General features: G+C 46.3%; 1 protein-coding gene across 2 annotated transcripts in view; it reads right to left on the minus strand.

Annotated features, from left to right (window-relative positions):
• Positions 1–261: 261 nt before the first annotated feature.
• The window catches only part of ZNF706 (zinc finger protein 706), a 47712-nt gene continuing 34888 nt past the window's right edge, over positions 262–13085 (minus strand). The window contains exons 4-5 of one of the 2 annotated variants that reach the window (XR_014057461.1): positions 3477–4290; positions 262–685 (exon numbers count right to left, since the gene is read on the minus strand). The gene's annotated coding sequence lies outside the window, so the exon portion shown is untranslated. Of the gene's footprint in view, positions 4291–13085 lie in introns of both variants that reach the window. The other variant, XM_081503467.1, reaches the window with a different exon arrangement.

Genomic DNA, 13085 nt, shown 5'->3' on the forward strand with positions numbered 1-13085 from the left:
GGGAACATGGGTTCGATCCCTGGTCCAGGAAGATTCCCCACCTATTGGGGAACAATGAAGCCCGTGGGCCACAACTACAGAAGCCTGGGCTTCTAGAGCCTGTGCTCCGCAACAAGAGAAACCACCATGATGAGAAGCCCGAGTACCACAGCTAGAGAGTAGCTTTGGCTTGCCACAAGTAGAGAAAGCCTGAGCGCAAAAATGAAGACCCAGCACAACTGGAAAGAAAATAAATAAATAAATAACAAGAAAAAAATGAAATGAAATGAAATAATAACATATGTATTAGTTAGGTTATAGCTTGGCTGCTAAAGCAAAGACTCAAATAGGCAGTCACTTATCCAAGATGGAAAAGGATTTCTCTTTCACGTACACATTGAGCCAGGCTCTGCTCCAGGAAGTCATCCCATCTCGGACTCTTTCCACCTAGATGCTCTGCCAGGTCTAGGGGGCTGACCTCAGCTTTCTGGTCCAAAATGGCTTCTCATCACAACCCACGCGGCGTTCAGATGTAGCTTGATACAGGAGCTTAAGTGCCATCACCAGGACCCGATCCTCTCTCAGCATGGCTTCCATCTCCTCTGGATGTTGGTTTCAGTCTCACATAAGCTCTCCCATCATGGTCGCAGGAGGATTTGGGCAGCTCCTGACTCCATGTGCTCTTAGCTTTCTGTCCAATGTCTCCCTTTTAAGAGTCAAATTGGTAATCTGCATTAATCCCAGTGGTCAAGTGGATGGGAGGAGTTGATTAGGGCCTCATCACAATGGCATCACTTAAAGTGGGGGAGTGAAGAGTCCCTACATAAAATTCTCCATTTTACCAGGAGACGGATGAATGGATGCCAGGCAATTGAAAAAAAATCCCTTGGGAATGCCTTCCTAGTTTCTAAATGAGATGCTGTTTGACTCATGGATTATTAACTGAATGTTGCAGTGGAAAGGAAAAAAGAGGAATGAGTTCTTCTCTTTCCCTTTCCTGAGAACAAAGAAGATAAAGAGAACAGTAAGCTGGCCTGAACATTCCTAGTTTTTTTTACTTTAACTGCTCCTAACTCTGAATGTCTGTAACTAAGTTTACTTTTCTGCCCCTTAACTCTGCAGGAGCTATATTTTGCACCTGTTTTCCTTTGACTCTGTGCTAAATACATCCCATATCTGGTGTTTACCCTTACAGCACCCTTCCCCTTGTAGTTACATATCAGAAAGAAGGTCACAGAGCCACCGAACTGCCAGACTCAATCACTGGGTTACTGACACCAGTCTATGATTGTCTTTGAAACAATGCAAGAGGAAGAAATCAAAATCCTAATACCTTTGTTCCTCATCATCTTGTAATCCCCTAGACTCCTCATGGGGGGTGGGGGAGCCACAGTTCTTGAGGTATGAGCCCTACTGTGTTCCCCTCTCCATTGGCTGAGAATTAAAGCCAACTTTCTACTTTCTCCAAACTCTGTCCCCGTATTTTTTCATTAGGCTTCAGTGGGCAGAGAGGGCCAAGATTTTGGCCAGCAACATGAAGACAACTGATCATCAAATTTAGTTGGTTGAAGGAAAAAAAAACTTCTATTCCTTCTTTCAATTAATAGGATGCACTTCTAGAGTGCTATAATCCACATCAGTGATCTTTTAACTTTACCCCAAAAGTCCCAATCCTGATTATGCACCCAACTAGTACATGTATTTCTTTGTAAGTATACATATGTGCTATTTGACTACTAACATATTACTATGGTAAACACTGATAGTGGCACCCGATGTCCATCGTTCCCCACTTCCTTAGTGTAGCATTTCCTAATGGGCACATGGCATCCTACAGTAGACTACATGTCCCAGGATCCTTTGCAACTAGATGTGATCACGTGACTAAATTCTAGCCAATGAATTGTGAGAGGTGTCAGGTGCGATTTACAGGAAGTGTCCTCCATGAGAGAAACATGCAGTTCTTTCCTTTTTTCTCCTTCCTGCTCTCTAGAATGCGAGCAGGTTGGCTTGACCATAAGCAACAGCCTTGGACAATGGAGTGGAAGCCACACGCTGAAGAGGTGGAGCAATCAGAAAAGACACCTTACCAGTTCTGGGTGGCTCATCACCAGACTCCAAGTGCATGAGAGAGAAATAAACTTCTGTCTTGTTTAAGCCATGGTGTTTTGGATATTTTCTTCTTTCTTAATCTCAGTCAAATTTGATTCTACATGATAAAATGTTATATAATACACATACCAAAATACATATAGCAAAGAAGAGATAAAATAAATGGAAGTTCTAAAATTTCTTGTACCCCACCAGATAGAGTTTCATATACCTCTAGGGTGCATTCCTGCCCTCCTTCACTTTAGAACCCTCTGGTCCCCTTGGCCCTGGCCCTGGTCTCATGGTGCCAATGGGGTTAGGTACCTTTGAGATGCTATTTGCCTCCTCTCCCTAAATACACTTAGCGATTTGAGGCAGGGGCCCTGAGCAAGCGCTCTCCACCACCTTGCCCAACTCGGGCAGAGTCCCTTCCCGGCTCTGCTTTTGGTACCTGCTGACTTTTCTGTGTGTGTGTCTATCATCCAGAGTTTGATTTTGCAATGGGGAAAGCAGACCAGAAAATCTGATGCAATTGACAAGATGAGATAGATCTGAACACAAAGAAGTAGGCAATCTGTAATTGTCAGGGGAAAAGACGTGCCCTTCGAGCTTGCTGCTGCAGCACAGAACTTGAGCTAACTGGCCTGGTTCTGTAGGGAAGGAGGGGGAAGCGCAGAGGTAAAGAGCTTTGTTGTTCTAGAGCTTTCTCTTAGGGCACAGCTTTCTCTTCCCTGGAAGGCGACAGTTGTGGGGCCATGCCCACCCCACCCCACCACACAAGGTCAGAGTGAACCCAATTCCAAAACTCTGAGGCTTGAGGGTCACAAACCCCCATCGCGGCTGGGAAAGCAGACCTGTCGGGTCTCTTTAGGATCTGGGCGAGTCCACACTCCCTCCCTCCACCCCCTTGAGGCATCAGTGTCCTGATTGTATCACAGCTTCAAAATTCCCTGACTCATGCCATCCTCGGATTTTAAAAGAGCTTATTCAAGTGGTGTAGGCTGCACGCTCCACCCCGCAATCAACTCAGCAATTCAGTACAGCCTCTGTGTGTGTGTGTGTGTGTGTGTGTGTGTGTGTGTGTGTGTGTGTGTGTGTGTCCAGAGAAGGGAGGGACTGGAGAGGGGGAGGGGGGTTGCTGAAACCAGAAGGAAAAGTGCGTGAGGAAACTTGGCGCTGCTGATCTTCTTAGGAGAGCGGTGAATTGGCGCCCCAAAGAACAGCTGGCCCTGGCCCCTAAGTGGGCAGGTCAGAACCGGGAAACCGCTGCGCAGGTTTGCTCAGGAAAAGCAACCATGCTGGGGAGGAAGGCATCTTCTCTTCCCATCACAGTCTGAGCCGGCTGTTCTGCACTTCTAGGGAGTGAGGCTATATCATGTGATTTGCTAGTAACCATGGCAACGAACCTCGTTTCTGTGAAGTGTACGGAGCGAAATCCCACAGAGAGATCTGGGCAGGCTGGTTGTCCTGTGCCCAAGGGCAGCTCGACTCCAACTCTGTTCTCCATTACTGCTGCCGCAGTTGTTGTTATGTTGTTGAGGAAACGACAGTGATTCGCTCTCTTCTGAGCGGGAGACACTGGCTCGTTTTGCTTCTCCTCCTGATACTTGCATCCCTTACTTTGGAACAGTCTCGGAAGACGAAAGACAAAAATAGCTCTCTCTGAAGGAGAGGATGCTAATGCATGCTGTGCTTTCAGAGATGGGCTTCTGTCTGTAAAGTGTGCACCTCCAGTACGTGAAGCCTGGAGGCAGTTCCGCTCGCTCCCCTGGCCGCAGAAAGGGCACTGAAAAGGCCGGGAGAGCGAACACACCGGTCTCTGCCCGGAGAGGCCGGAGGGGTGGTCGGTGCTGTGGAAGCCTAAGCGGCAGTGGGCGGGGTGAGCCGACCCCACCGGGGGCACTCGCCACGCCCCCCACTCGCAGGCTTACGGGGGAAGTGGCTCTGATCTTCTTTGTTGCAAACGAAGGACATAATCATAATTTGGGGAACACGCATTGTTCAATGACGCAGCATCCAGCAGCCAAAAGAGGGCTGCCCGGTGACGGGAGCGCACTTGGCGCCCTCTCTGAGCTGCAGCTTCCGTCTGCCTTCAGGAGGCCGGCTAGCGGGCGCTGCCTTTTCAGGGACCTTGACCAAGTCACTTCGCCTCTCCTGGTATCAGTTCCTCCATCTTTAATCCTCCTTTTCAGTGGTGGAAATGTCCATTTTTAAAGGATTCTGAAAGTTGGAATGAGTAAGTCATCAGGTCAAAAAATTACAGTAGTACAAAGCTATCGATGTTACCAAGATAGGGTTTTTCACTAATGTTTCATGACTACAAAGCAAATTGCACACTGCATGTCATCCTAACGAACTACCCCACCTCCCCTGGTATGACAGTTTCCATTTTACAGATGAGGCCCAAATTCACATAGCCCATGACAGAGCTGGGATTCACGTCCTGGCCAGTCTGATGTCTGAGTCTAGGGTCTCACCTGCTTCTGGGGCCTTGTGCTGGGGTAAATTCACTGAAATATTCTCCACACTGTTGGCATTAAGTTAGCAGGTGGCTTCCTGTCAGTTCACAGAGCAGCATGGTTGTGGGGGGGAGTGTTTATAAAGAGGAGGTCTGCCTTCCTTTCTCATCTGGGGGGTACTCATTTGTCGCATGCTGACACGATCATCTCTTGGATCCTCATGGAAAACTCCAGTAGCTAAACGCTGGACCTCCTGGGATCCCTCACCTGGTACTGGGTAACCATCTGGCCTGGCCATGTTTGGTTTTCCAGAGTCATTCTTGACTTTTCTTACTCTGCTCATATATGGCCCGCAGCCTCACCCCTCTGGACCACGTGGTTGCGTCTGCACACTGAGAAGCCCCTGCAGGAGAAGAGTGAGGCCAGGTGTTTGTTCTGCCCACTCCCCCGCTCCTGGGTGACTGCAGGTTGGCTGCTCCGTTCTTCCCTTTAGGAGGTATAAGGACTCCCAGCTGTCACCAGCCCCAGGGACTGCACGATTCCTTGGAGGGTTCCTTCAACTCTGCTTGCACTTTTATAAAATCCCTTTATTAGACATGCCTCCATTCCTCAGCTTGAGTGAGCTAATCTCTTCCCTTCTGTGCCCCTGCCCCACACAGTAGGAAAACAGTTCCTCCCTCCTGGGACTGCGATGGGAATGAAATGAGCCAGTGCATGTAAACGAGTGAGCTGTGTGCTCCAAAGGGGTCAGCAGGTGAAAAAAGGGATGAACTCCTTCCCTGGGTGTCCTCTCCAGGGGGCAGAGTGGCCAGCAACCGCCCCAACTGGCCTGCCGTCTGGCTTGTCCAGGAGCTCAGCCTCTATTCTTCTTTAAGCAGTCACTGGTTTGCAGTGGGAAACAGTGGACACTAAATAAGCAGAACTCGATGATTTATATGATGGGAAAAAGGAAACAAGAACAGTATGCTCACTGAAGGCGAAAATGAAAAACCAAATAAGCATATAGAGCAGTTATTCATTTATCCTAAAAATATTTATTAAGCACCTGCCATATGCAAAAGATGTAGCAATAAATAATACAGACCTGGCCCCATTTTCTCACAGAGCTTGTGCTCCAGTAGGAGAGAGATACACCTAACAAAGGATACTGAAACATCTTTCCCTTTTAGTTAAAATTGTGGGGATTTCCCTGGTGGCCCAGTGGTTAGGGCGCTGCACCTCCACTGTAAGAGAGTTGGCTGGGGTATTAAGATCCTGTTTGCCACGTAGTGTGGCCCCCCAAAAAAACAAAACCAGAAAACAAAAAACTTTTGTGGCAGGAGGAGGAATGATGATGAGGGAAGTGACTGTCAGTTCAATACTGTGCCAGGGACTGGGTGAGGCGTTTCATTCACATCATCTCATTTAATTACACAACAAAGGGTAGAGTTATTCTTTTTCTGCAATGAGGAAGCCAAAACCCAAAGAGTTTATTTGATTTACCAAGGTCAACAACCATTCGAAAAAAGCACCTGCCTGACCCTGTCCCTACTTTTTAAGAATTTACAGATAGTGGGAGAGGTATGCAGATAGATATTTATCAAACACTGGGTCATGTATAGTGACAGTGATGTATTCAGGGCAAAAAGGGAGTACGGGATGGGGGGAACTTCAACCTGACAAGAGATGTTGGGAAAGACTTCGGGAAGGGAAGGCCTCAACTGAGTTCTAGAGCTGCTAATAGCCAAGCTAGAGGTAAGAGAGAACAGGGGCTCTTTGGCAGAAGGGGTGCAATTAAAAAAAAAAGAAAAACAGACTACAGAGCAAGGACTGTGGATGGAGAGTTGTAGGCAGGGCCAAGGTTCTGGTGGAATTTTATTTTGTATCAAGAAATGTGGTGGACTGCAAGTCTTATACCTTACCTTCCAAGCAAAGAGTTCAAACAGAGGAGTAACATGGTCAGATCTGGGTGTTAGATAGATCACTCTGGCTATTAAGCAGAGGATAAATTTGAGGTGGACAGAAATAGGAGTAGAGAGAGAGAGACTTTTCAAGAAGCTTAACCGTCATCAAGGCAAGACATGGTAAGACCCAAAGGAGGTCAAAGGTCCAAGCGATGGAGAGGAGACAACGGTTTGGAGAACTACTTCAAAAGGTAAAGTGTCAGAATGCAGTGAGCAATTGGCTTTGTGATACAAAGGAGGGAGAGGGGACCTTCTTCCCAGTCTAGGTGGTCGGTGGATGGATGGCTGGGCTACCAACTAACATGGAGAATGCAGAAAAGAAAGCACATTGGGGAGGCAGAGTCATGATCGCGATTGTCTTATTTGTCCGGCCCCTTTGTATTTCTTGCCTCATGTTATTGCAATAACAGATCCAAGAAGTAGAGGGCCATGATCTAAGCTGGCTGTGTCAAGTTCATCCCTGGAAACTTGAATCTATGCAGTGACCTGGTTCTCGCCTCCAGACACTGGGCTGTTCAGTAATTCCTCTGACTCTCGGAGTTACCTTGCAATGCTTCCAATTAATCTTTTCTATGCATAGGCTAATCAGGATCACTCCCTGTTGCTTATTACCAAAGAGCACTAAGGAGAGATCAATTCAGTTCTGGACACCATGGGTTTTAGGCCCATGTGACCACCACGTGAAGACCAGCACCTCCAGGAAACATGAATCAGAGGGGAAAGTTCTGGGCTGGGGTTATCAGTGTATGAATCGTGACTGAGACTCAGAATGAATCAGACCACTGAGAGAGTGTGGGGGCAAGACTATGGGTGGGCAGAGGGCAACATCCAGGAGAACAAGAAGCAAAGGCTTGGAGAGGAAGAAACAAGAATTTAAATGGTCAGAGAGAGCTCAGGAGAGTGTGATTTCATAGAGACCAAAGGAATACGAGTTTAAAGAATGAATACTTGAAGATTTCACATAAAAGCAAGGGACCAAAGAAAACAAGGGGCTGAACTTTGACTTGACCAGTAGACTGTTGATGATCTACGGGGTAGTATCCTTGGAGGGGGGGTAAGACAGAAGCCAGACGTGTGAGGGTGCAGAGCACCTGGGACTGGGGGAGAGGAGGCGGTGCTCTGGGAGGTTTTAAATGAGAGACTAGGTCTGGAAACCAGATAGTGATGTGGAGGGGCAGGGGCAGGGAAGGGTGGTTTTAGTAGCTTCAGTCAGGATTAGCTGGCCCAGAGACCACGCTCCCTTCAAAATCTGTCTTTCTGGGACTTCCCTGGTGGTCCGGTGGCTAAGACACTGTGCTCCCAAAGCAGGGAGCCTGGGTTCCACCCCTGGTCTGGGGACTAGATCCCACATGCCCATCTAAGACCCGGTGCAGCCAAATAAATAAATCAATATTTAAAAGCAAACAAACCAAAATCTGCTTTCCTGTGCCCAGAGAGAATCGGAGTCTGCCTGGTGAGGAGAGCCCCGGCAGAAAGAATATTCTTTTCAGGTTGGTGCTTCTACCTGCAGTCAGATGCCCCTCTGAGCAGGAGGGGCTGAGGACATTTGGAAAGCTGACAAAAGGACAAAAGCTGGTGGATTTCTTGTGCCTACTTCCTGCCTGACTTGGTTCTAGGTAGGCCCTAAACCAAAACAACAACTAAGTGAAGAAAAAGAGGGAAAACTCAATTTGCTCTTGTATATTCCGATTTAAAATCCCCTCTGAACTCACTCCCCCACCCGCCATCCCTCACCACCCCCACCGTCAAATTCAGGGGAAAAAAACATAACCCAAACCATGTCTGGGAAATGAATTCATATTAGAGGGATAGTCACTGCCCTGTGTTAGCTGAGGAGTGTGTTCCTTCAAAGAAGCACAGCTTGGCAGGTCCTCTGTGCTAATGCTTCAGGTAGACTTTATGGGTAAAAGATGAATGAAATAGAGTTGAGCCAATGACAAGAGATTTTTAAAAATCATTTTAAAATTCCTTGATATCATAAAATTTATATATGCTCATTGGAGAACCTTTGAAAAATACAGAAAGACCTAAAATATCCTGAAGCTTCATCCCCAGGAGGACCATCTTGGAATACTTCTTTATAGTCTCCGTATCTAGGAGCAGGGCCAGTTTTTGAGAGCTGTATTTACGGACTATCCACTAATGTCAGTTGCTAGGCTGTTTCTGGAGTAACTGTACAACAGGAGCCTACCCACAATGTGTGTGCGCTAAGTCGCTTCAGTCCTGTCCAACTCTTTGTGACCCTATGGACTGAAGCCCACCAGGCTCCTCCGTCTATGAAATTCTCCAGGCAAGAATACTGGAGTGGGTTGCCAGGCCCTCCTCCAGGGGATCTTCCTGACCCAGGGATTGAACCTACTTCTCTTAGGTCTCCTGCGTTGGCAGGTGGGTTCTTCACCAATAGTGCCACCTGGGAAGGGAAAAGAATGATAGATGCAAGGGGGAAAATGGTCTAGTGTTAACATCTGTGGCAGAGCATAGCAAGAGAGAAAGGCTGAGGATGCGCCAGAGATGGTCTGGAACCCAGATCTCCTGACAGCAGTTGTCAGAACCCCTCTGCACCAGACACATGGCTCTCATGTCCCAGGTGTGTCTTGCTTTAAGAAACCCAACGTCCCACTCCAAGTTTCCGTGTCTGGGGCATCACTTGTATTTCAGTTGCTGTGGTCGGCTGGAACAAGAATCCAATCTTCCACACTAAGGCACAAGCTAAGGCACTGTTGTGTGATGTTGCAGGGCCTCCTGGTAGAGCTGGCCTACCTCCATGCCCCATTGTTTTTGGACTTGGCCATATGACATTCTCAGGTTAACAGAAACATTAATGGGGGTAATGCGAGCAGGGACTTTAAGCATGTTTTTATGTCTTGGCTTGGTCTCCAGCACTTCTGCCAGCTTCTATAAGACAAATTTGCCCACTTAGCCTCTGATCCCAGAATGAGGAGATACTTGGAACAGACCTGCACCCAACTGGCAGTTTGGAGCCAAGTTTATTCAGTTCCAGCCATTGAAGAGAGTTGCAGCCAGTCTACACATCCGTAAGCAATAGATAAATGCTTTTTGTTGAACTGCACTGAGATTACAGGACCATTTGTTACGCGGCATTTTAGCAGCAGACACCTGACTACTCTAATGGCTCAGATGTGTAACTTTAGTCATCTCTCACATTTGTATTTCCTTTATCCTCACAGCTATTCCTTGCCAAGCCCTTGTAGGCTTTTTGAGTCATCTTCCAGATTTGTTTCCAGATTCTCACTCCACTATCCTTCATCACTTAATCCCTGGCTTCCTGCAGAGGCTTGTTTTTTTCAGAGCTGAGGCAGTCCGGCAATTCAGAGCTAAACTTGGTGGCGTTTTAATGACCAGGTTTAGCAGAGGGCTCTGGTACAGTTCTCTCCCCTGCTTTCCATAGCTCTTATCTTTTATCTTTATGGGATGGTTCCAGGGACCATGGGTCATTTTAGTTTAATTCTTCTCAAGTCATTTTTTAAAAGTAACAAACATAAACTTCTCTTCACATTAAGGTCAAACTTCTCTCCTTGATTTTTTAAGCCCTGTTATAACGTGGCCTCACTTCATCCATTATTTAACACAAAATAATAATAATAATACTTAACACAACACTTATTATGCACCAGACATCCCTTTGTTTTTCATGTTGTATAGGTTAAGATTAGGTTCAGGACATGGAAGCAACCTAAATGTCCATCGACAGAGGACTGGATAAAGAAAGATGTGGTACATGGAATATTCAATGGAATATTACTCAGTCATAAAAAGGAACAAAATTGTGCCATTTGCAGCTATGTGGATAGACCCAGAGTCTGTCATACAGAGTTAAGTAAGTCAGAAAGAGAAAAAAAAAATATTGTGTCATATTGCTTATATGTAGAATCTAGAAAAAAGATATAGGATGTCCCTCATGGTCCAGTGGTTTAGAATCTGCCTGGTAATGCAGGGAACATGGGTCGATCCTGGTCTGGAAGGATTCCACATGCCGCAGAGCAACTAAGCCCACACACCACAACTACTTAGCCTGAGTGCTATAATCACTGAATCCTGAGTGCCCTAGAGCCTTTGCTCTGCAACAGGAGAAGCCACTGCAATGAGAACCAAGCTCTGCAACTAGAGAGTAGTCCCAGCTCACCGCAACTAGAGAAGTCTCTACGCAGCAACAAAGACCCAGCGCAGCCGATAAATAAATAAAAATTGTTTAAAAAAAGAAAGAAAAACCATACAGATGAACTTATTTGCAAAGGAGGAATAGAGACACATACATAGAGAACAAAGGTATGGACTCCCTTGGTTTGCAATACTAACTGGCCACCAGTGGACTCTGCTTAGTTGGGGGTAATGCTAGTAATTTAGCAGATATGAAATGTCTTTCTCGGATAGAACACAAAGCAACAACAAGTGTCTACCAAAGGGAATGCTTTTTATTGTTACACAAATCATTTCCTATCGGAGCACATATAAATCGAGAGAACAGTTGCGTTTTCAAAACAAACAGATTAGATAACTTTGATGAAATGAGTGGAGGCAGGCGGGATGGGCGACTGGGGAAAACAAAGCACATTATTTTAGAATTTGGTAGTGCTTTTACTGAATTTAAACAGAAATGAAAATTAGGACAGCATGAGGAAGAAAAGAAAAACACATTCATGAAGAAAATGCCTTCTTGGGAGCAGAGCCTGTGGTGATGCTCATTGTTTCACGCAGGAAGAACCGGGCTCTATTTTCCTGGGCTTGGGAAGAGGCAGTGCTACCCATGCCTTGCAGGCAAAGCAAGGGCCTTCCGGAGCCCACCCTTCTGCATCCCTGAGGTGGCCAAGCTAATGTGCTCCCCACATGTGTCCATCCTTGCCCCCAGCCGCCTTCTGAGAGGCGCACACGTGGACAGCCAAGCTCTGTTTATTCTCTCTTAACATCTGTTCCTTCCAGCACATTCTCACTGCTCCCACCCTTCTTTGCCCACGCTGGGGCTAGTGTTGCAATTTTCTGACAGTTTATAGGAAACTTTCCTCTCCATCCCAGCTATAATGACACAGCTACTGAGTCTTAAAGGCTGATCTTTTATCCATCCTCCTCTAAGTGTTAATTCTTCTGACTGTTTTTCTTGACCATTTTCAGAGATGGAGAACTCTCTTAAGACAGCCCGTTCCTTCTTTAAGAGTTCCTAGTTTTTTCTTTTAAATCCAAATTGATGTTGCTGATAACTTTCAATCAGCTGAAATAGAATTTATCAATTGACTTCCTCTTTTAGAGTTTTTCTCCTCATATAGAATTCTTCTTTTTCTCTTATAGATTGTTAATTGTCTTCCCAATATCTATTTTCTCCTTCAAAAGTAATGGTCTTAGCTGGGCATGAGGCAGCCAGTGAAAGACTACATTTCTCAGACTCCCTTTAAGCTGGGTATGGTCATGAGACTGAGTGCAGACCAGAGTGATATGAACAGAAGCCATATAAGCAACTTCCTGTTATGTCCTTAAAGTGAATGACTGGTACATCTTGGTCTCTGTCTCCCTTCCTTCTGGCTGGGAATGGTGAGGCTGGGGCAGTCACCATGGACCCACGAGTGGAAGCCTCCTGTTGAGGACAGTGTGACGTGGGTTGAACTGCTTGCCACCTCAAGTATAGAGAGAAATGAACTATAACTGTGGTAAAGCCTCTGTATTCTGGACTCAGTTACAGCAGCTTAGCCTGTACTCAACATTCAAAAAACTATGATCATGGCATCTGGTCCGATCACTTCATGGCAAACAGATGGGAAAAAAGTCGAAGCAGTGGCAGATTTTATTTTCTTGGGCTCCAAAATCACTGCGGACGGTGACTGTACCCATGAAATTAAAAGATGCCTGCTCCTTATAAGGAAAGTTCTGACAAACCTAGACAGCATATTAAAAAGCATCCCTTTGCTGTTAAGAGTCCATATAGTCAAAGCTTTGGTTTTTTCAGTAGTCATGTATGGATGTGAGAGTTGGACCACAAAGAAGGCTGAATGCCAAAGAATTGATGCTTTCGGATTGTGGTGCTGGAGAAGACTCTTGAGAGTCCCTTGGACTGCAAGGAGATCAAACCAGTCAATCCCAAGGAAAACCAACCCTGAATATTCAATGGAAGGACTGATGCTGAAGCTCCAATACTTTGGCCACATGACGCAAAGAGCAGAGTCACTGGAAAAGACCCTGAAGCTGGGAAAGACTGAAGGCAAAAGGAGAAGGTGGCAGCAGAGGATAAGATGGTTAGATAGCATCATTGACTCAATGGACATGAATCTGAGCAAACTCCAGGGAAGCCTGGCGTGCTGCAGTTTGTGGGGTCGCAAAGAGTCGGATATGACTGAGCAACTGAACAACAAGCCATGCCTTAATCTCCTCATCTCCATTTAAGACAGTGCTACTCATTCCTCAGCCAGGAATGTGCCTGTGCATCCTCTGACTCCAAAGCCTTTTGATTTATCTCTGGTGTTGGACCTTACACTCTATCTTGCACTGCATTGGTCTCTGCATGAGGAAGAGCTTCTTCCTCTATGAAGCTCAAAGAGGACAAAGGGCCAAATCCTAATCATCACTTTATATTACACAAAGCCTAGCACACTGCCTTCACCTGACTGGT

This window comes from Giraffa tippelskirchi, chromosome 6 (assembly GCF_054371585.1).
Source record: "Giraffa tippelskirchi isolate mGirTip1 chromosome 6, T2T-mGirTip1v1.2.pri, whole genome shotgun sequence".
In the NCBI taxonomy this organism is placed as follows: Eukaryota; Metazoa; Chordata; class Mammalia; order Artiodactyla; family Giraffidae; genus Giraffa; species Giraffa tippelskirchi.